Here is a 21,532-nt window from a genome sequence, read left to right as displayed (position 1 = left end):
TCTACCATGATTTGAAGATCAATGCAATTCAAACCAATATGTTGTGCAAGAGTTGGGTCTTGGGTAATTAACTCAAGGGTTTCTGATGTCGAGGTTTGCTGTGATGTCTTCCAAAGAGAAAATCTTGTAGCTTGTGTGCTCTTTGTTTGATTGGACCATCAGGATGCTTCAGCACAGTGATTGCTTGATCTGCTGGTAGCACTCTTGACTATTGTCGAGCTTTTTCTTGCCATTGGTAGCTTGGTCTGCTTAGTGTTGTATGGTGTGGTGGAGTCTTTTGAGACTTAACTCACCATTGCTTGATTGATTCTACAGTATGTGGAGAAGATAAGTGCTCATTTTTCTTCCAAACCATTCTCATGCTAGGTTCTATGCTTGGAGATGCTCGTCTCTGTATTTTACCCCTTGGAACTTTCTTTTGTCCAGTCGGTGAAGTCTTAGGCACCCAGATCCGAATCGGCTTATCCATAAGCTGTGCTTTTGGTACTCAAATTTTCCAGACTCCTTGCATGCTACTATAGCATTTGCTTGTCGAGGGGATGGAGAAGATTGACTACTTTGTGGTTTGGTCTGTTGATTTCTTCTTTTCCATTCCTCCTTGCTTGGTGCAATTGGAACAATGAGTTTCCCTCCTTTAGGTGATAGTTTGAGCTGATTTGTATCCCAATCTGGTACTGCTTTGTATGTTCACAACCATGGAATTCCAAGAATCATTGTTTCATTCATGTGTTCATTTGGTAAGCATACAAACTGATGAGGACATGAACATCCATGTACTATCATGTTCAAGTTGACTACTCCCAATGTTGGTGTTGGTTTCTTGTTACATCCTTTGGCTGTCGCTATTCTTGCTTTCAATGCTTGACTTGTTGCCTTTTTGTATGTGGAATAACTGACTGTATTTTCTCTAGCTCCTGTGTCGACCAAAGCATTGGTGCTATGATTGTTGAGTTGTACTTTAATGCACAGGTCCGTTCCGTCTAACCAGTCATCATCTGTTGAAACTGTATCTTTAGGTAATTCCCATTGTCGGTCATCTATTTCCAGAGTGTTGATGGGGATCGGTATCTGTTGATTCTTGAGAGCAGCTTTCCTTTTGAGTACCCGAAGCCGAGCTTCCTCTTGGGCTTCATCAATAACATGCTATCGTTTAATCTTCCTTTGCTTGGCTGCATGCATTCTTTCTAGCAATTCATTGGTTAGCGGCAAATTGTAATTCTTTTAACGACATCCACTAATCCCATTAGCCATTGGTTCACCATCTAGGGTGGACAATTTTACTGCTCCACTTGGAGATACATCTTCAATGATAAATGGTCCATTTTCCTTTTTCGTAAACTTTGGAATGTGTTGCTTAAGGGAATAGACTAAAACTAAGTCCCCTTTCTTGAAGATTTTTGTGACTAAGTGGGAATCAAAAAACTGTTTTTCTTTCCTCTTTTGTGCATAAATGTGAGCTACATCAGTTAGCCTTTGCTCATCTAGCTTTTCCAAATCTTCAAGTCTTTCTGACAATTCATGTCAAGTCCACTCAAGATCCTATGATACCCTTAATGTCGGCAATAGAAATTCTATTGGCAGTATGGCATCAAGACCATAAACAAGGTTAAAGGGTGTAGCATTTAAAGCTGTTTTGAATGAAACTCGATAAGTCCATAGAGCAGCATGGAGATTCATTTCCCAGTCTGTCCTTCCTGAACTAACCACTTTAGTCAGCACCGAGCTAAGAATTGTATTCGTATGCTCAACTTGTCCATTTGCTTGTGGGTGATAGGGAGCTAATTTATTATGGATAACCATAAACTCATTATGCAAATGCTTGATTACCTCATTGAGAAAATGAGTTTCCCGATCACTGACAATTTTTATTGGCAGTCCATATCTCATGAATACATACTCATATAAGAAGGCAGGCATCATTCTTTTGAGTTTCTTTAGCCTCGGTCCACTTGGTCAAATAGTCCATAGCTACAATGATATATTGAGCTTGGGTTCTATAAGCGGGTGGCTGTATTGGCCCAACAAAATCTATACCCCATTTTGTGAAAACTCTAGTCCCCATCATTGGTCTTAAGGGCATGCTATCTACTCGTGTTGGAATTCTTGCTCGTTGACAAGCATCACACCTTCGAACATATTCTTTGGCATCTGCAAAAAGTGTTGGCCACCATATCCCTACCATCAAGATCGCTCTTGCAGTGGTCTCACTAGAAAAGTGACCTCCAGCTAATCCAGCATGTGCTTGTTCTATAATCGAAATATGCTCGTCTTCATTTGCACAGAGACGCAAATTTTGATCTTTACCTCTTGAATACAATTGGTTCCCAATAAGAGCATAGTCTCTTGCTTCAGTTTCAATTGCTCTTTGACGACATTTACTCATATCCTCAGGGAATGTTCGGTTTGATAAGTAAGTAACTAGATAGTTACTCCACTTAAGAACAGGTGACATTTGAAACAATGTTACATGAGGTATGGGTGTTTGTTTTTGACATTGAGGAAAATCCTTTACAAAAGATCTAACATCTCTCCTCATAGTCGGCCAAAATACTCCAAGTTTCAAGATTATTGCATAGTCTGGTCTTCCGCAAAGTGAAGTCCTACTATGGTAACATGTGCTTGACTTAGGTACTGTTCTTTTTCTTAAGGATTGATGCATAAGAGCAACATCCTGTCTCAATTTCTTTTGTATAGCCTACCAGCTAGTAATTGATACATAGCCAATTGCTCGATTAATCCGACTGTGATAGGAAGTGGTATTTGTGAATCCACTTGAGCTACTGTCATCAATGACACAATGTTTTTCGACCATCTAGGTATCATTTCCACAGAGAACAAATAGACATCTGGTAGATCATCATCTACCCCTTTAGGTGATTCTTCTGAAACAATCCTTGACAAATGATCTGCTCGTTGATGTGTAGTTCCTTTTTTAATAACCACAATGAAATCAAATTTGAGAAGAATGATGAACCATCTCACTATTCTTCCTTTGTTGCATGGCTTGTTGACCAAATACAACAAAGCTTGGTGGTCCACAAAGAGCACAAACTTGTTGGCCAATAGGTAATGTCTATACTTTTTAATGGCATAGATCATTCCTAATTCTTCCCTTTCGGTGGTGGTGTAATTCTTTTTGGCCATGTTCAATTGTTGGCTAGCATAAGAAATAGAAAATTCAATTTTCCCATCTCCTGGTTGAGCTAGTATACAACCAATAGCAAAATTGGAAGCATCTACATGTACGTGGAATACCTTATTCCAATCTGGTGCTTTCAATATTGGAGCGGAGGTGAGAGCTTGCTTAAGCTTCATGAAGGATTCTTCACATGCCTCGGTCAATTCAAAGTGTGTAATCAAGCTATACATGGGTTTTGCAATTATAGCGTATATGTAGATGAACCGTCGGTAATATCCACAATGTCCCATGAAGGCTTGTACCCGCTTTGACTGTTGTTGGTCTAGGCAAATCAGCAATGACATGAATCTTCTCAATATCAGCTATGCCATTTTTAGACACTATATGTCCAAGAACTTTTCCTTGTCTACCCATGAATGTGCACTTTTCAGGATTTAAGCAAATTCTATAAAGTCTATGGGTGAAAACATGAAATGGTGATCAATTTTAAGGGCTTTTCTAGGTGTTTTTCGAAGTACTTCTCAAGTTTTATTTGATCCCTTCAGATAATTTATCGAGGACGTGGAAAATTGCAAGAAATGGAAAATGCCGCCACTTCAAGAATGCCATCATTTTTTGAACATTGTTTACGGGTAGAGGGTGATTGTGACTTCTCTTGCATGCCATTCTACACAGCAGGAAGCTACCCACACGCTACTCCATCTTCATGCACCCTGCATGAACAGAGCGAGGAAGAACTGCGGATGCCTACCCTCTCTGTGCGACCTCAATCTTCACCGAGTACTGTAATCCCCCCCCACTCTCTCTCTCTCTCTCTCTCTCTCTCTCTCTCTCTCTCTCTCTCTCTCTCTCTTCGCCTCTCCCTCTCTCTCTTTTGTTGTAGTTGAGCAATGTGTTTGTTTGAGGACATTGTGAATCATGGATTGTGTTTTTTTTGTTTTTACAGTGATATGAAGACTCCACCATGAAAGTGCACCATGGCAGTAACTAGTGGTGGTTCAGCTAGCATGCTTTCATCCAGTAGCAAGCTTAGGAGCTCCACAACATTGGGCATAAAGTCTGAAACTATCGGCGACAAAAGCATTGGTACATATCAACTTTGTCTCTTCAATTGTAGAAATGGTCTTTTCACTATTTGTTTATGTTTGTTTACTATGTCAAATGTGGTTTGCAGCAAGATCTTCCTGGAGGATTCAATACCCTAAGCAAACTCGATTTTGCTACACATGAGAGGAGTTGCATGAGGAGTATGGCTTAAGATTGGAGGGAAAGCTCTACCAGCACCTTGGTGAGGCTGATGTCACAGATTAGGATTGGTTGTCAGTCATCATGAAGAAAAGGGAGAAGGGCTCTAAAAACTCTTTGCATATGATGCGACCTGAGTTTGTAGATGAATGCAGATTACTATTTCACAAAGTCTACCAATGCATGCCAGCCAAACAAAAGGATCACACAAAAGTTTGCAACATTGTTTGTGTTCGAGCGATGCCCAACTGCTTGGCAAGATCCTGCAAGTCGAAAGGTTGCATGGGCTGCTTTTGGTGAACAGGTTTTGGACCATTGCAAGAAGCTTCCGGGTGGCATTGACAAGAAAGTAAGAAATTGGATGGAGAATAATGAGGGGACATCACTTCAGCCCCTTCGTCTTGACAATGTCGGGGCAAGTTAGAAAAGTGGGCAAAATGCTCTCTTATCTGGCAGCACTTCTCTAGTTAGTGCCTCCTTTATAAACCAACAAGTAAAAGCACAGGTGGAGCAGATTCTGGATGCAAAAAGGGATGCATTAAAGGTTTTGAACACAACATTGGATAATGTGAGAGTAGAGCTACAAGATAGGAACCAAAATATGTGGAAGATACAAGGGACATCTTCAGCCGCGGCAGTGCTTCAGGGGAAATTGCAAGAGCTCCAGATATTGCAGTCTAGCATGAAGGGAGTTGTCGATACTGACAGTGATTTTTTGGTGATTGAAGGCAAGATGGCTGCTCTAACTAGTGCACTCACAGCTCTTGGGGCCGATGCAAGCAGCTCGAACATAAGAGATGAGGTGGATCATCTCCAGGTATGTGTCGACCAAGTCAAGGCAGGATTTTTGTTTATGTGGTAATGCCCTAGGTACTTGACATGGTACTCTCTTCTATTTAGGTGGTTTTTTTGCCATGCCAGTTATTTCTATTTATGTGGTAATGCCCTAGGTACTTGACATGGTACTCTTTTCTATTTAGATGGTTGTTTTTGTCATGCCAATTATTTCTGTTATGGTGCTAAGTGCCCAACCTACCTGACATGGTAGTTTTCTCTATTGTGGGGTTCTATCATGGTAATAGTGCCCAAGGTACTTGACATGGTAGTTTCTTTTTACATGGCTTTCTTTTCGTTACGGTGACATTGACCAAGTACTTTTCCATGGTGGTTTTTTTTTCTATGAGTGTTTGTTTTTTCCATGGAAGTTTGTCTATTATTGTGGTACTTGTCATGGTAGTTTTTTCTACCATGACAGGTGCAGGGGTCATGGCTATTTTTTGAGGTATCATGTAATGGCCAAAATGCCTGTCATGGTACTTCTTTTGATCATGGTGGTGTTTTTTTCATGGTAGTATTTCCTACTATGGTACTTTTCTTTTGCTATTGTTGTAGTGCTCAAGGTACTTTTCTACTATCCATGGTATATGTCATTACCTTAGAGGTTTTTTGGAAAGCCATGTCTGTTATGGTGGCAATGCCCAAGGTACTTTTTCATGGTTTTTTCTGTTATGGTTGATTGTTTCTTTAAGGAAGTTTGTTTGCTATGGTGGTTGTGCCCAAGGTACTTGTAAAGGTAGTTTTTTCTATTAAGGTGGTTGTACGGTCATTGCTAATTAGTGTGTAGTGTCCAAGAAACCTGTCATTGTACTTTGTTTTTGGTCATGGTGGCTTTTTTATCATGATAGTCTTTCCTGTTATGGTAATAGCTTTTGCCTTGATGTTTTTAATGCAATGGCAGTTTTCTGTTATGGTGGTAGTGTCCAAGGTACTTTTCTACCTGCCATGGTGTTTCTAATTGCCTTGGCACTTTTTTGGAGTATCCAAAGTACTTTTTTATGGTAGTTTTTTTTGTTAAAGGTACTTGTCATGTTACTTTGGGCTGTAATGGTGCTTCTCATATCTAATCCCTGTGGGCCTTTTGTTCTTCATTTGTCATGCATAAAGAAGTGACTGACTTGGAAGCATCAGCGAGTACGTGTGTGCAACATATCAACTTTTGTGAGAGCATGTTGGAGCAGGTGAAGGTTGGTGACACAATGCTACTGCTTCCGACAGCTGGCCAGCACTTGAGCCACTTGCAGGCTACATTCTCTGTTCCAGGACTATGTGATGCATGCGGCTTGCATTTATGGCTTCCCATGTGGTTTGTGTATACACGCTAGCATGTGGTCATGCATACCATGCTCCGTGTTTTGCTGCCTGGCTTGGATCAGAGACGGTATGTGCGGACGCCTCTTGCAAGAGTAGTATTCCAAATTCACTGAAATCAATGCTCCTGCATACAGGTTGGTTGCAGTTGCTTCCAATCTCATATAAATCCAAGAACAGTTCAGGTTGCCTTCAAGTATCTGCTGATTGCACAAGCCTGAACTTCACTGATGTGATTGCAGGTTCTGGCCATATTCCTTGTGTGGTGCCGATACAGGATGACGTGCCAAAGGTTGTGCTACAAGCTACTCCTGAAGCCCATAGTGTGTACTCCAGTGTGCGCACTCCATTTGTGAAGGTAGACCCCCATGCAAGCACAGCAGCAGTTGAGCCACAACCAAGCGAAAGCAGTCCAAAGGAAGATGCAACAGTTGACAATGTGGAGGCAATAGCGCAAGAGGGAGTGGATGCAGTGCAGTGCATGGTAGCTGGTGATGAGAATCTAGATTCTCCCATCTTTCAGAGTGACATGGTGAAGGTGTCAAAGAAGCGCAAGAAAAATGGTGATGGTAAGTGGTAATGGTATTGGACTTGTCAACTTCTATGCAATGTCTACATGGGGCTGATGTGTTGTTTTATGACATAGGTGGACCTTCCAAAAAGAATAGACCTTCGGAGTCCACACGTTCAAAGCAGCATGCTCATCATGCAGATGGAGATATGGGAGAGAGGGAAGCACCCAGATCACCTCTTGCCGTGAAGAAGACTCCCACAAAGAGTACTCCCCTCCGCAATCCTTCTAGTGTTTCCCACCCCCCAAGCCTCGAGTTTGCAAGAAATTGTGACTCTTCAATTGTAATACAAGAATCTGTGATTCTTGATTTTGAATGCAAAAGAAACTTTTTTGTCGGCCTCTATGTTTTTGTCGCTTTTATGTTTCATAAGCGCAATGTCTATGTTTTTGTCGGCCTCTATGTTTTTGTCGCTTTTATGTCAAATATTGCCTCGTGTTTATTTTTCAATGTTGGATGCTATCTTTTACAGAGTGTCCAAAGGAAAAGGGGACCCTCAAGCTTCTCGTAGAGGAAATCATCATCATCAGAGATCCCCCAAAGTACATTCCCCCAGCTATCTCCTCCTTGCCATATGATGATCCAACCCGATCAGCCCTCATATTAAATCTTAATGGTGTACTTTGTCTTACATGTACACCTAATAAGTATGACCCTTCATCTATCTTCGATATTGAAGCTACATCATTTTTCAAGCATGAGGACGCAGATGGTAGGTACCTGTTTGTTCCGAAAGATGCACAAGATTTTATTACATGGGTTGTGACATGGGCAAATGTCTACATATGGAGCAGTGCAATGCTCAGCAGAGTGGGCTCAAGAATTCAAAGATGTTTTCCCCAGGTTCACAGTTATATTAGTGGATGGGTTGGAGAGCAGTTATGTGATGTGGACAATTACTATTTTGGTGGTGGAAGACCATCATTTTTCAAGGTATTGCAGAATTTTTTGGCGAAGTTGCAATGGTATGATACCAACAATGTCCTTTTAATTGATAACAGTTCCTATAAATGTCATTATAATCCCTGTGGTACTTACATCATAGTGCCTGGTATTGAGCACCGCTCCAACCAATACTTGTCAAAAGATCTAAAGGCCTGGCTAGAAGGGTGGCAGCATGCTACAGATCGCCGTGCCTTGGCGGACACATTCAGCAAACCAAAACCTACTGATGACGACAAGTATGTATTCACAGCAATTGCAAAAGGGTTTGAAAAGACATCGTATGATGCGTACTTATGTGGGCCACAGCTCATGCCCATAGAGTGCAAGCGACAATGACGTCCCTTGATTTTTTAGGATGACAGATCCTTTATGTACCTTTTGTAACTAAACTAAACCCGTGCTAGAACCTTGTATATTTATATGCTACTTTCCATGTGGAAACCAATTTTTTGGCTTCATTTTGATTGCCATTATAACTCATGTAATGACTTGATGTCAAATTGTTGAAGATGTAGTATATTCCAACTGGTTGATACGCTATCTTTGTGTCCCAACATTGAAGTGTTATTTTTCTGATTCAAGTAGTTTAAGACTGTTTAAGTGTCCAAGCATTGAGTGTTATTTTTCTGATTTTGTTATTGTTTCCCAATTTAAGACAGTTACAATGTAAGGTACTTTGGGTTGGCATACCAAAACTTAACAGATTGTTATGTACAAAAACCATCCAGGGACTACCTATAAGGTACTTTGGGCTGGCATACAACAACTTTTACAAGTCCTTGTTTCCTACATAGTTTAATACAATTTCCACCTGTGAACTACCTGTAAGGTACTTTTGGTTGTCAGACTTGTAAAGAACCTATAAGGTACTTTGGGCTAGCATACAACAACTTTTACAAGTCCTTGTTTCCTACATAGTTTAAGACAGTTTCCACCTGTGAACTACCTGTATGGTACTTTTGGTTGTCAGAACTATAAAGAACCTATAAGGTACTTTGGGCTGGCATACAACAACTTTTACAAGTCATTGTTTCCTACATAGTTTAATACAGTTTCCACCTGTGAACTACCTGTAAGGTACTTTTGGTTGTCAGACCTGTAAAGAACATAGAAGGTACTTTGGGATGGTATACAAAAGGTTTTACAAGTGCTTGTTACTTACATATGTTAACATACAGAAACCACTTGAGGACTACCTTAAAGGTACTTTGGGCCAGTAGATAAACTTTTAGAAGTGCTTGTTTCCTACATATTTAAACAGAAGTGCTTGTGAACTACCTGTAAGGTACTTTAGGCTGACAGGTAGGTACTTTATGTTCCAAAATTAAAATGCTATTTTTGTTACTCGGGTAGACAAAAGCGTTTACAAGTGCTTATTTGGACTGGCCTGCAAGAGGTTTTGAAACCTATGATAGGCTCCTACAAAAACCACATGTGGAATAGTTGCATGGTACTTTGAAGCTAATTACTGGTACTTCTACAAGTTACTTGGGCAGCAACTTATATCACTATTGGCATACTATCGTACACATTTTCGTATACTTGGGCAGCAACCTATATCACTATTGGCATACTATTGTACACATTTTCGTATACTTCTGCAGCGAGTTTGAACTTATGTGGCTCTCCTTCTATAGGTTACTTGGGCAGCAACCTATATCACTATTGGCATACTATTGTACACATTTTCGTATACTTCTGCAGCGAGTTTGAACTTATGTGGCTCTCCTTCTAAGGGTTCCAAGGGTATCTTAATCGATCTAACCAAGTGTGATGCAAGAAGCACTTTTGGTTGACTAGCAGGCATGTAATAGATATGCTCGGCACCTTCCACTAGCTCGTAATAGTACCCCTCAACCAAATAGCTCCCTGCAGAAAGTATGTCTCCTTAGGTATCACTCAAGGCTCTTACTGTTTTGTATTTCTCCTATGAGCACCTCAAAAGGTAGAAGTCAGCTCCATCTTCATTGGCATTGGTGGCAAAGGCATCACCGATGCATAGAGCATCACTAATTGCGTCATGGTGCCCACCATACATCGGCAGATCTCATCCTTCGTCATCGCTAAAATATTCACTTTTTGTATTGTCACCATCCAATGCCTCAAGGGTTAGATACTCCCAGTTCTCAACATGTGTGTTATTCAAGCATCGCCTCCAACGCTGGGACATACAAAATTCACAAAAACAAGAGAAAAGTTTGCAACGGAGTGCACACTTGTCACTCTTGGAGTATCCATTGACACGGTGTATTGATCGTGAGCCTTCAACTCGCTTGCAATTCCACTTCTTCTCCCTTGGCACCTCAGTTGCTTGGACCTCCCAAAAAATCCGATTCACCCCTGTGTGACCACTTTCATCATTAAATTTATGCTTCAAGAAGCCAACAACATCCTTGGCACACTTCATGTGCCATGCATCAGCCTTTAATTGATCATGTATTAAAGCCCTCTTAACAACTGCCCCTGCCCCATCATGCTCCACAGGGGCCCGAGGCAAAGAAACTCCACAGCATTTCAATGCCAGTCAAACCATAGTACGTAAAACAATGACCCACCTTCAATGTTGGGTAGAAACAAATTTCTGGAAACTTTTCATCAGAGGTGGAATAAAACCTGGCATACCTTGACAGCGGTCTAGATGACTTGAATTGAGCAGCACATCCATCTGACCACACCCAGTGCCGCTTCAAGAAGTTGAATCCCTGATTTTGAAGCCAAACACTATGTAGTTGCAAGCAATGTTGCACAAAGAGCGTGTCATGATCTTTGTCATTAGAAATGTAAAAATGTGTATATTTTAACACCCGGTCTTTCTCGTCTCGAATGTATGTAATGTGCACCAAGATGGTGACTTGTGAAGAGTACCAATGCATTGACTGGATTTCATTTTGCTCCTTAAATGAGTAATTTTCCGCAAAGTCAATAACAGAGACCACTACATCTCTAGGAAACCTATGAATGCAATCTTTGAACTGCTGAGATTGCCACCGGGCAATAAAATTGTGTCGGATGTAAGTGGTCAGATGCTTTTGAAGAAAAATTGTGAAATCCTTGCATCCCATTTCCTTCAACAGAAGATCCTTGTGCTTCTTGCCTTGAGAATGGGTTGAGGCAACGTCTTCAAACACCTGAACAAAAATTTGGGCTGCACTTTCAAGTGTTTCGTTTGGACAAAGCATTAATCTCTTTGACCCCCATTGAGGACATTCTCCCTTCAAGCAAGGCAACTTATGAAATGCGGAGTCCATTGGTTTTTCACATAACACACTTTCAGTCTATGTGCTTACACTAGTGTATGTGTACGTGACAGCTTCACACTTACTTGGAGCCTCTTTTGGCAAGCATATAGCACACATGCAGCCACACCCATCGCCGAGCATGCCTATGTTACTGTGTCTCATGTGGCTGAATGCTTCCTTGAGATATATCATCTGAATATGAGCAATACAGCAGCACGTGTAACGGTACTTCAACTTACGAAAAAACCAAGGTTTCAATCCCTCAAAACATCTGAGTGAGATCTTGATGTGTGGATATTGCATTTGGAACCTCTTGTAAAGCTCACCCTATGCAAGAAAAAATAAAACACATCAGAGGCTCAAACTTTTTTCAAAGTAAAACCCATCAAAGTGAAAGCTCTGTGAGGTATTCAATGATTTTTTCTACCTCCAAAGTACCTAGAGCACCTCTTTACTATCATGGTACTTCCATGACTACCTTTGAAATGAACTCTATGGTACTTTCAAGACTACCGTTGTGAGGTATTCTAGACTCTTTCAAAGATCCAGAGTACCTAAAGAGCCTCTTTACTGTCATGGTACTTCCATGACTACCTTTGAAAGGAACTCTATGAACTTTTTCTACTTCCAAAGTACCTAGAGAACCCATTTAAACTCGCATGGTACTTTCAAGACTACCTTTGCAAGGTATTCCAGACTCTTTCAAAGATCCAGAGTACCTAAATAGCCTTTATACTATCATGGTACTTCCATGACTACCTTTGAAAGGAACTATGACTTTTCTCTGCCTCCAAAGTTCCTAGAGAACCTCTTCACTCTCATGGTAAATAACTACCTTTGAAAATAACTCTATGGTACTTTCAAGACTACCTTTGTAAGGTATTCTAAACTCTTTCAAAGGTCCAAAGTACCTAAAGATCCTCTTTATTGTCATGGTACTTCCATGACTACCTTTGAAAGGAACTCTATGAACTTTTTCTACCTCCAAAGTACCTAGAGAACCCATTTAGATTCGCATGGTACTTTCAAGACTACCTTTGTGAGGTATTCTAGACTCTTTCAAAGATCCAGACTACCTAAAGAACCTTTTGTACTATCATGGTAGTTCCATGACTACCTTTGAAAGGAACTCTATGGCTTTTCTCTACATCCAAAGTTCATACCTATGAAACTTTAGGAGCATAATTGTGAATCATCAAGCAAATGTATTGGATGCTTTATGTAAGATTTTCTGCCCAATCGTTTTTGACACACGTCTTTTTTTTTTGGCGACTGTTGTCTCTGTCTGCCAAAAGGAAAAAACAAGTTCTTTTGTTGCTCGTGTGATGGTGGAACTTTGAGGTACTTGACGACTACATAATTGCAAAGGAAATGCGCCAACCTCAGCCTGTTTTAACCGCAAATTGGATGCTGCAAAGTTTTGCCGATGCAATCCAGTAAATCTGGCCATCTTGGAGTTGCTAATAGACCTTGATGGATCTCCTTCACTATTCACCAACATCATGCAGACAACTCTTTTAATCTTCAACTCCTCTTTAGACATGGATGCTTTGACTTTAGTAATTGTGCCTCGAGTATTGGATAGTATTGACTTCTTAGATGCATGATGCAAAAGTCTAAAAGTTGGCACTCCTAGAAGACATTGAAAGGCGGTTCTCTTAGCATTGCAAGTCATGCCTTTTGTTGCTTCCTGCCAGCATTTCGAGACTTTCATGCAAACCTGATTCACATCTTCTATTGACCTTGAACCTGATGCATCACTTTCTTGTTGTCTCATACGGCTCTCTTTTTTCATCATAGACCAATATTCTCGCATCCAATGGTTACCTTCATGGCAAATTGTGACTGAGTCATCCCTGTGGTAATTGTGAGTCATGTCATCATGAAGTGGATTGTATTGCGCATGCTGTTGAAAGTACTCAGAGCCCTGCAGTGTACTTGGAGGTGGCTCGTTGTGCACAATCCTCTCTTCAAAACATCTGACACCGCAAGCAATGGCCGGCCATCCAACATGGCAATTGTGTGGAGGTTATTGCTGGTGCGGAACGTGCTCTCCCAAACTGCTGAAATCGACATTCCACAAAAGGTGACAATCTAGTGGAGGCTGCTGCTCGGACACAACCTGTTGGCCAATCTCCTGCTACAATATCTCCATCCTGATCTTCTGGACCTTTAGTCTTCACACCTTATGACAATTTTCCACAAGGTCCCTCTACAAGTTCTTGCTGCAATTTTCCTTCTGAGAGAGAGAGAGAGAGAGAGAGAGAGAGAGAGAGAGAGAGAGAGAGAGAAGGAGCTCGTAGACTGCTAAAGGGGTAGGTAAAGAGTCTTGCATTTGACTAAATCAAGAACCGTTAAAGTTGTTGGCACAACGCCTTTAGAAATATTAAATATTTATCTTTTGGTTTTTGAAAACTGCCAACAAAACACCATCCAAGAGTGCCTCACAAGAGGTGTCAAGGACACTACTTTTTGCACCACCAACCCATGCTTTCAGCCCTATATCTTTCAAATACCTTTTTGAGGTGTTCAAAATGATCAGCCAGGATTGATGAATATACGCATAGATCATCCATGTATACTTCTAAGAATTTTCTAAGACATTCTTTGAAAGCATGGCTAATCAACCTTTGATATGTGGTTGGAGCATTAGTTAACCCAAATGGCATAACCCAATAGGCAAATATACCCCATTCTGTTACAAAAGCAGTTTTATGTTGGTCTTTTGGGTCAACCAAAAGTTGATTGTATCCCAAAAAGCCATCTAAAAAGCTGTAAGCTTCTTTTTCTGCAACTCATTCCAAAACATGCTCAGTGATTGGAAGAGGAAAGTTGTCTCTAATGGTAGCTGCATTCACCTTTTTGAGATTAACACACACTCGCAATTTTCCATTCTTCTTGGGGACTACCACAATTGGAGACACCCAATTTGTGTGTTCAATTTTGTAAATGAATTCGGCTTCCTTTAGTTTTTTAATCTCTTCTTTTATCTTCCTGGCAAATGTTTCATTATACGTGTATGGCCTTTGTCTACTTGGTTTCGAACCATTTCTCATGAGTATGGTATGTTGACAAATTTCTGGATCAACACCCTTGAGATCCTTATAAGACCAAACGAAGATATCTCGGTATTCTTTTAAGAAGCTCAGCAAGAGCTCTTCTTCTTCTTCTCTTAGGCCATTCGCAATGTAAGTAGGTCTAGGCTCTTCTCCCGATTCAGCCAAGTCTATTTTTTTAGTGTTTTCAGGCCCTTTGTAAGACTCGCCCTGTTTTCGTAGTTCCCTAACAGGTTGTTCGACTATGATTTTTTGATCTTGGAGAGTATACTTTTTGTAATGGGATGGAACACTCTTTACATCCTTACCATCCTCTTCCGTGGTTTCCATTTCGGTTGTGTATTTAGAGATTTTTTCAATTCTTGATATTTCTTTTTCCGCTCGTCAACTCTGCTCATGAGTGGTTTTTTATCCTGTGGTTTTGCTTGTGTACCCTTCCTTGTTTTTCTTGATGTTTGAGACATTTTTGAATTTTTGTTTGAAGGATATATGCCATTTATTTTGTCCTTGATACAATCATTTGCATCTATCTGCATCAAGAATTGTGTTTTACTGGAGACTAATGGCATAGGTCGTGTTTTAACGTTTTTGGTGTCTCTCTTTCATCTATATCATTTTTGTCTTCTCGATTTTTGGTTTAGAAAGTCAAAAAACTTTTCCTCTCCTCCTTTTAAGAGTAGCTGAGCTCTCATATGCTCTTTTTCTAACCCCGAATCTTCTGAGGTAGCTAAGTGTTCATCTAACTCATCAGTTGCATCGTAATAGAGGTTTGAAAAGACTTGTTGAGCTTTCATTAAGTCCTTGGGTTCCTCATTTTCGTCTTCAATGTTGAGGATTGAAATCATTTGGATGGGAATAGGCATAGACGTATTCACACATACATCCATTGTCGCTAAAATTTGAGTCCATTCGAATGGCTCAAACAAATGCTCTGGAAAGGGTTCAAGTACATAGGCTTCGTTTGTGCAGTCCCTTTCTAGGATACATTCTTTTCGTTTTAAGCTTCTATTTTCTGAAGCTACACACATCCAAATAGAAGTATCTTTGTTTAACCAGGATGGAAGCTTGGTTTCAGCCGAAGAGACTGAATCAAACTCTTGTATGGGTGTTTTCAAGACATCTCTATAAGTGTAATCTTTTAGATTTACTCTTGTTATAGATTCCACTTACTTCAAGTACAGATAATTGTTTCCCCAATCTTGGATAAGCTGTACCTGTCACATGAAAGGTCTTCCCACTATGATTTCATAGTTGAGTTTTGTCCCAAAGTCTACTATGGCAAAAGTGTTGATAGTCAATTCCACAAGAATTGACTATCACTTTTTCAAGCAGCCCTAAAGGTCTCTCAATGTGTCCGTCAGCCAATTGCAATTTCATTCGCATTTGTCTAATGGCTGGTTGTCCCCAGGATTCCCATACTGCTTTAGTGGCTATGGCTATGCCAACTCCACTATCCAGTATCGCCATGGTTTCAATGTCATTATATTTCATTGGGAGAGTTGTTACCATATACATGTGGTAGTGATGTGTGTGAACACACTAGGACCGCCGGGGCATTTTTTCCCTCTTTAGGAGGTTTTTTCCCCCGTGCATTGTATATACGCCCATCACTCTAGGGCTATCTATCTTTCCATTGCACACTAAGTAACACACTCTCTATTGTGTGCCTTGAGCTTCCTTCGTCTTCTCCAAGCTGTGTGTGTTTCTCTGCAACCCTAATTCCAACAACTGGTATCAGAGCAGGTCACGTCCTCCCGGGCTTAGTCGCCAGCTGCTCCAGCACACGCCTGCTCACTTTCTCCGATTTTAGTGAGCTTTGGAGAGCGTTCGCAGGTCGACAAATATTTCGGGTGTGCTCGAAGAGCTTGGTCTGCTCAGAATTTTGATTTGGGCTCATTTCGGCCTCCGTTTCCACTACAGGCAGTACTGCACAGGCTATTTTGTCATTTTGTGTAGAATTTCTGTCAGTGCCGTTTTCTGCATAACAGGTGCCTTATAGTCTTCTACGGTTTGTGCTATATAGCACAGGTTGTTCCCGCTCCGTTTCTCCTATTTTCGGGCAGTTTTCACATCAGGTGCAGCATTTACCATGGCTGACAACAACAACACAGATGTGTTCACGATGTTTGCTGCTGAGGACAGGTTGGATGGGGACAACTACCCTATGTGGGCTTATATGATGCAACATGTTCTTGTGTCAAAAGGTGTCTGGAACATTGTGCAGGGCATTGATGTACGTCCTGGTTCTGAGGATGTAGGCGATGTTGAGGATGTTGCAGGTCTTGCTGCAAGGATTGCAGCTGTTAGAGTTGTTTTGCCTACGGCAGAACAAGCTCGTTGGGATGTTAAGGATGCACAGGCTCATGCATTGATTGTGTTGTCTGTGAAGCGCACCATTGTTCCTCACATCCGTTCAGCAAAATCAGCAAAACGTGCTGGGGATATTTTAGCGGGTCTTTATGCAAGCCGCAATGAGGCTAAAATTGCTTTGCTGCGTAAAGAGCTGGAGTCGAAGATTATGCATGAGGAAGATGATATGGACACTTTCCTTGCTAGTGTCAAGGATATCAATGAGCAGCTTATTTCTGCAGGTGAAGTCATTTCAGACAGTTCCCTTGTGCAGACTGTTCTTGATGCCTTACCAGATTCCTACCAGACTTTTGCTAGTACTTGGAGACTGATGACCCAAGGAAATCCTGAAGTTGTCAAGTTTGATGCATTATGCACATTGCTGTTGCAAGAGTCACTTTCCAGAAAAAACAGGACTAGGCAGCGTGCAATTGAACAGGCTTTTATTGCTTCTCAAAGAAAGGGTGGTAACAGCAATGCAGCCACTTCTTATGGTTCTGCTGCGAGTGGCAAAAATTATGTTCCTAATGCTTCTGCTGGCAGCAATTCGTCTAGAAATTCTGGTGATAAGGGCAAAAAGAAGATGCGTTGCCATTATTGTAAAGCCAATGATCACTTGATCAAGTCGTGTCCTAAGTTGAAGGCCAAAGAGGCTAAGAAGAAAGAGGGTGGTTCCACTGCAAAATGCTGGTTCCACTACAAATGCAGCCATTGTTGAGTCTTCTGTGAAAGGAGACTGTGTTGCTGATGTTGATGCAGAATGGGCTTTTAGCGCAGAGTGCACTTACAATCCTGTTGTCCATGATGCATGCTTGTCAGTTGTTGCTGCAGATTCACATGTGTGGTATTTCGACAGTGGTGCTACAAAGCACATTACCTCACATCGTGAATTGTTTACCTCTCTTGAGTCTGTCCCTCATGGGAATTCAGTCACTTGTGCCAACAACGCCTCTTATCCAGTTCAGGGAGTTGGAAAGATTGTGCTCACTGCTGCTAATGGCAGTTCCTTCACACTTGTTGATGCACTTTATGTACCTGGGATCAAGAAGAATCTCTTGTCTGTATCCGCACTTGCTAGACTTGGACTTGTAGTCAAATTTGTGGATGACAGATGTACAGTTCATGATCTCAGTTTTGGTGATGAAATTGTTGCATCTGGCCTTTTGTGCCGTGGGCTATATAGGCTCACTTTGTATGACAAGTGTGGACAAAATTTTGCAAATGCTGTTGCAGATTCAAGGGCTATTTCAGATGCAAAACTTTGGCATGCACGTTTTGGTCATCTGAATTTTGTCAGTTTGCTGCGTTTGCAGAAATCTTATATGGTTGCTTCTTTGCTGCCTCTTGAACCACCTGTCAAACATGTTTGTGAAGGCTGTATTTTGGGTAAGATGCAGCGTTCTAAATTTCCAAAGGATGGTTCAGTTCGGGCCACATGCAGGTTGCAGCTTGTGCATAGTGATGTTTGTGGGCCCATGCAAACTCCATCCTTGGGCAATTACCTATACTTCGTGACTTTCATTGATGATTACTCCAGGCATGCATGGGTATTTCCGCTTAAAGCGAAGTCCGAAGTTTTTATGTGCTTCAAACAATTTCTGGCTATGGCTGAAAATGTCTCGAAATGTACTATGGGCACCCTCCATTCCGATCGAGGGGGGGAGTATATGTCTCATGAATTTAATGCATTTCTGGCTAGTCGTGGGATAAAACACCAATGTACAGTGCCTTATACACCTCAGCAAAATGGTGTTGCTAAGAGGAAAAACAGGTCACTGACGGAAATGGCACGATGTATGGTCAAAAGTCAAGCTTTGCCGCATTCTTTTTGGCTTGAGGCCATCATGTGTGCCACTTATGTACTTAACAGGTGTCCTACGAAAGCTTTGCAGTATATTACTCCATATGAAGCATGGCATGATAGAAAGCCTTCTATTGAGCACATGCGTGTTTTTGGCTGTTTCGCATATGCTTTGGTGCCACAAGTGCAGCGCAGAAAATTGGATGATAAGGCTGTCAAATGTATTTTTGTTGGTTATAGTGCTGAAAGCAAAGGTTACAGGTTGTATCATCCGCAAACAAAACGTATTCTGGTTTCTCGGGATGTAGTGTTTGTGGAAGATTCTGTTCAGCCCTTGCTGTCATGTACTAGAGACAGTAATGTAAGCTCACAGGACATTTATGACACTTTGTTGCCTCTTTTCAGTGGTGGAAATACGAATGTAAGTTCCAATGAGGCAAATGTACAGCCTATGGGGGTTTCTGAAAATGTTTTAGATCAGCCTATTACTGATGCAGATGTACATGATGTACTTGATGAGGAAAGGGCTGAAAATGAGCAGGCTAGAGGTATGCCAAAATGGCTGGTGCACACTTTGCGTGACAGTAAATTGGATGCACCTTTGTCTAGTCATACTCGTTCAGGCTCTCGCCATGCATCTTATGCATCAGATTGTTATGCTTTGGCTGTGTCTAGTTTACATGATGTTGAGGAGCCTCTGTCTTTTGATGAAGCACAGAATTCAGAAAATTGGATGGCTGCCATGCAATCAGAATATGATGCACTTATAGAAAATGACACATGGACTTTATGTGATTTTCCTCCTGGCAAAAAGGCCATTGGTACGAAGTGGGTTTACAAGTTGAAATGCAAGCCGGATGGTGAGATTGATCGCCATAAGGCTCGACTTGTTGCAAAGGGTTATGCACAGCGAAAAGGCATAGATTATGAAGAGACTTTTGCTCCCACTTGTCGTATGACTACTGTGCGTTTTCTATGTGCATTGGCAGCTCATTTTGGTTGGGATGTACATCAATCAGACATTGTTACGGCTTTCTTGAATGGTGACATATTTGAGGAAGTTTATGTAACGCAGCCTCGCGGTTTTGTCATAAAAGGACAAGAGGACAAAGTGTGCAAACGTAACAAGGCTTTGTATGGGTTGAAGCAATCTCCTCGTGCTTGGTATGAGAAAGCTGACACTCATTTGGTCAAACAAGGCTTTCGTAACAGTCCAACAGAAAGCACATTGTATGTAAAGCGTGAGGGTGATGTATTTCTCATTGTGGTTCTTTATGTTGATGATTTGCTTATCCCTAGACCAAATGAGAGACATATTGCTAAATTTAAGGCTGATTTGAATGCTACTTTCAAGATGAAAGATTTGGGGCTGTTGCATCATTACTTGGGTATACAGTTTAAGCAGTGTGATGGTGGTATTGCCTTGTGTCAGAAAAGTTACATAGAGACATTGCTATGTAATTTTGGACTTGAGGATTGCAAACCTATTGCCACTCCCATGGAAACAGGTTTGAAGTTGAGTCTACATGATGCTGGCGATCCTGCTGATGTCACTCTTTACCAAACTGTTGTTGGCTGCCTCATTTATGTATGCAACACGAGGTTGGATATTCAGTTTGCAGTCTCACAGGTCAGCAGATTTATGCATAGCCCAGGGTCTAAGCATTGGCAGGCTGTCAAGAGGATTTTCCGCTACCTTAGTGGCACTTTACATCTTGGCTTGTTTTATCCCAAGGGGGGATCATTGCCGCCAGACTTACATGCTTTTTCGGACTCAAATTGGGCTGGTTGTTTTGACACGCGAGTGTCCACAAGTGGTTTTTGTTTCATTTTTGGCAGTTCATGTATATCATGGTTGAGCAAGAAGCAACCTACTGTGGACACTTCGAGTTGTGAGGCTGAGTACAGGGCAGTCTTCACAGCTATGGTTGAGTGTGTATGGCTCAGACGCCTTATGGCTGATTTGGGTGTTGGACAGGACACTGCCAACACTATCTACACTGACAGTCAGAGCGCATTGGCAGTTGCGAGGAACCCAATTTTTCATGCTCGCACAAAGCACATTGAGGTGCATTACCACTATGTCATGGAGAGGCTCTCAGCAAGAGAGATCAGCCTGGCTTATGTGCCAACACAGGACAACCTTGCAGATCTTTTCACAAAGGCATTGTCTCATGAGAATCTTGAAGCTTTCCGCAAAGCTTTGGGCTTACTCCCCTTTGTGGACTGATCCTGTCCTCAGGGCATGGCACTTCCCTTTACTCATGTGCCAGCTCTCGTTCACCGCATCACTCCAGGGGGGATTTGTTACCATATACATGTGGTAGTGATGTGTGTGAACACACTAGGACCGCCGGGGCATTTTTTCCCTCTTTAGGAGGTTTTTTCCCCCGTGCATTGTATATACGCCCATCCCTCTAGGGCTATCTATCTTTCCATTGCACACTAAGTAACACACTCTCTATTGTGTGCCTTGAGCTTCCTTCGTCTTCTCCAAGCTGTGTGTGTTTCTCTGCAACCCTAATTCCAACAAGAGTGGTGTTTCTGTCTTCCCCTTCATAATATTCTTTGACTTTGTTCATGGGAACTGATTGAATCTCTTTGTTGTCCATTTTATTTTTTAGTTTTCCCAAATTTTCCGAGATTAATCTCGTTATTCCCACCTTCTCTAGGGTTTTCTGTAGATCATTCCATAAGTATGGTCTCAGTTTTAATACTTCTCTCAAGGTAAGTGTACATTGGATGGGTGTAGACATGATTGAATGAATGTTGTCTACTTCTAGGGTCTGTTTAGCTCTTTTTAAGAGAGGAGAGAAGAGAGGAGAGAGGAAGACACAAGCACTAGGTGAAATCTCCTCCCATGCAAGAGTGAGTATTTTCCTCTTGCACGTATTTATTTATAGATTTCTTGAATGCCCAAAAATGAGTACAAATTGGTCGGCCGGACTTAAATGGCCTTAGCTCATAAAGAGCATTTAATAATGAAATGTCCATAAAGATGATATCCTTTTGCATAACCCTTAGCCTTTTGCACCTGT

The sequence above is a fragment of the Adiantum capillus-veneris genome, chromosome 22, assembly GCF_014529385.1.
Source record: "Adiantum capillus-veneris isolate H3 chromosome 22, ASM1452938v2, whole genome shotgun sequence".
In the NCBI taxonomy this organism is placed as follows: Eukaryota; Viridiplantae; Streptophyta; class Polypodiopsida; order Polypodiales; family Pteridaceae; genus Adiantum; species Adiantum capillus-veneris.
This window is presented reverse-complemented; position numbering follows the sequence as displayed.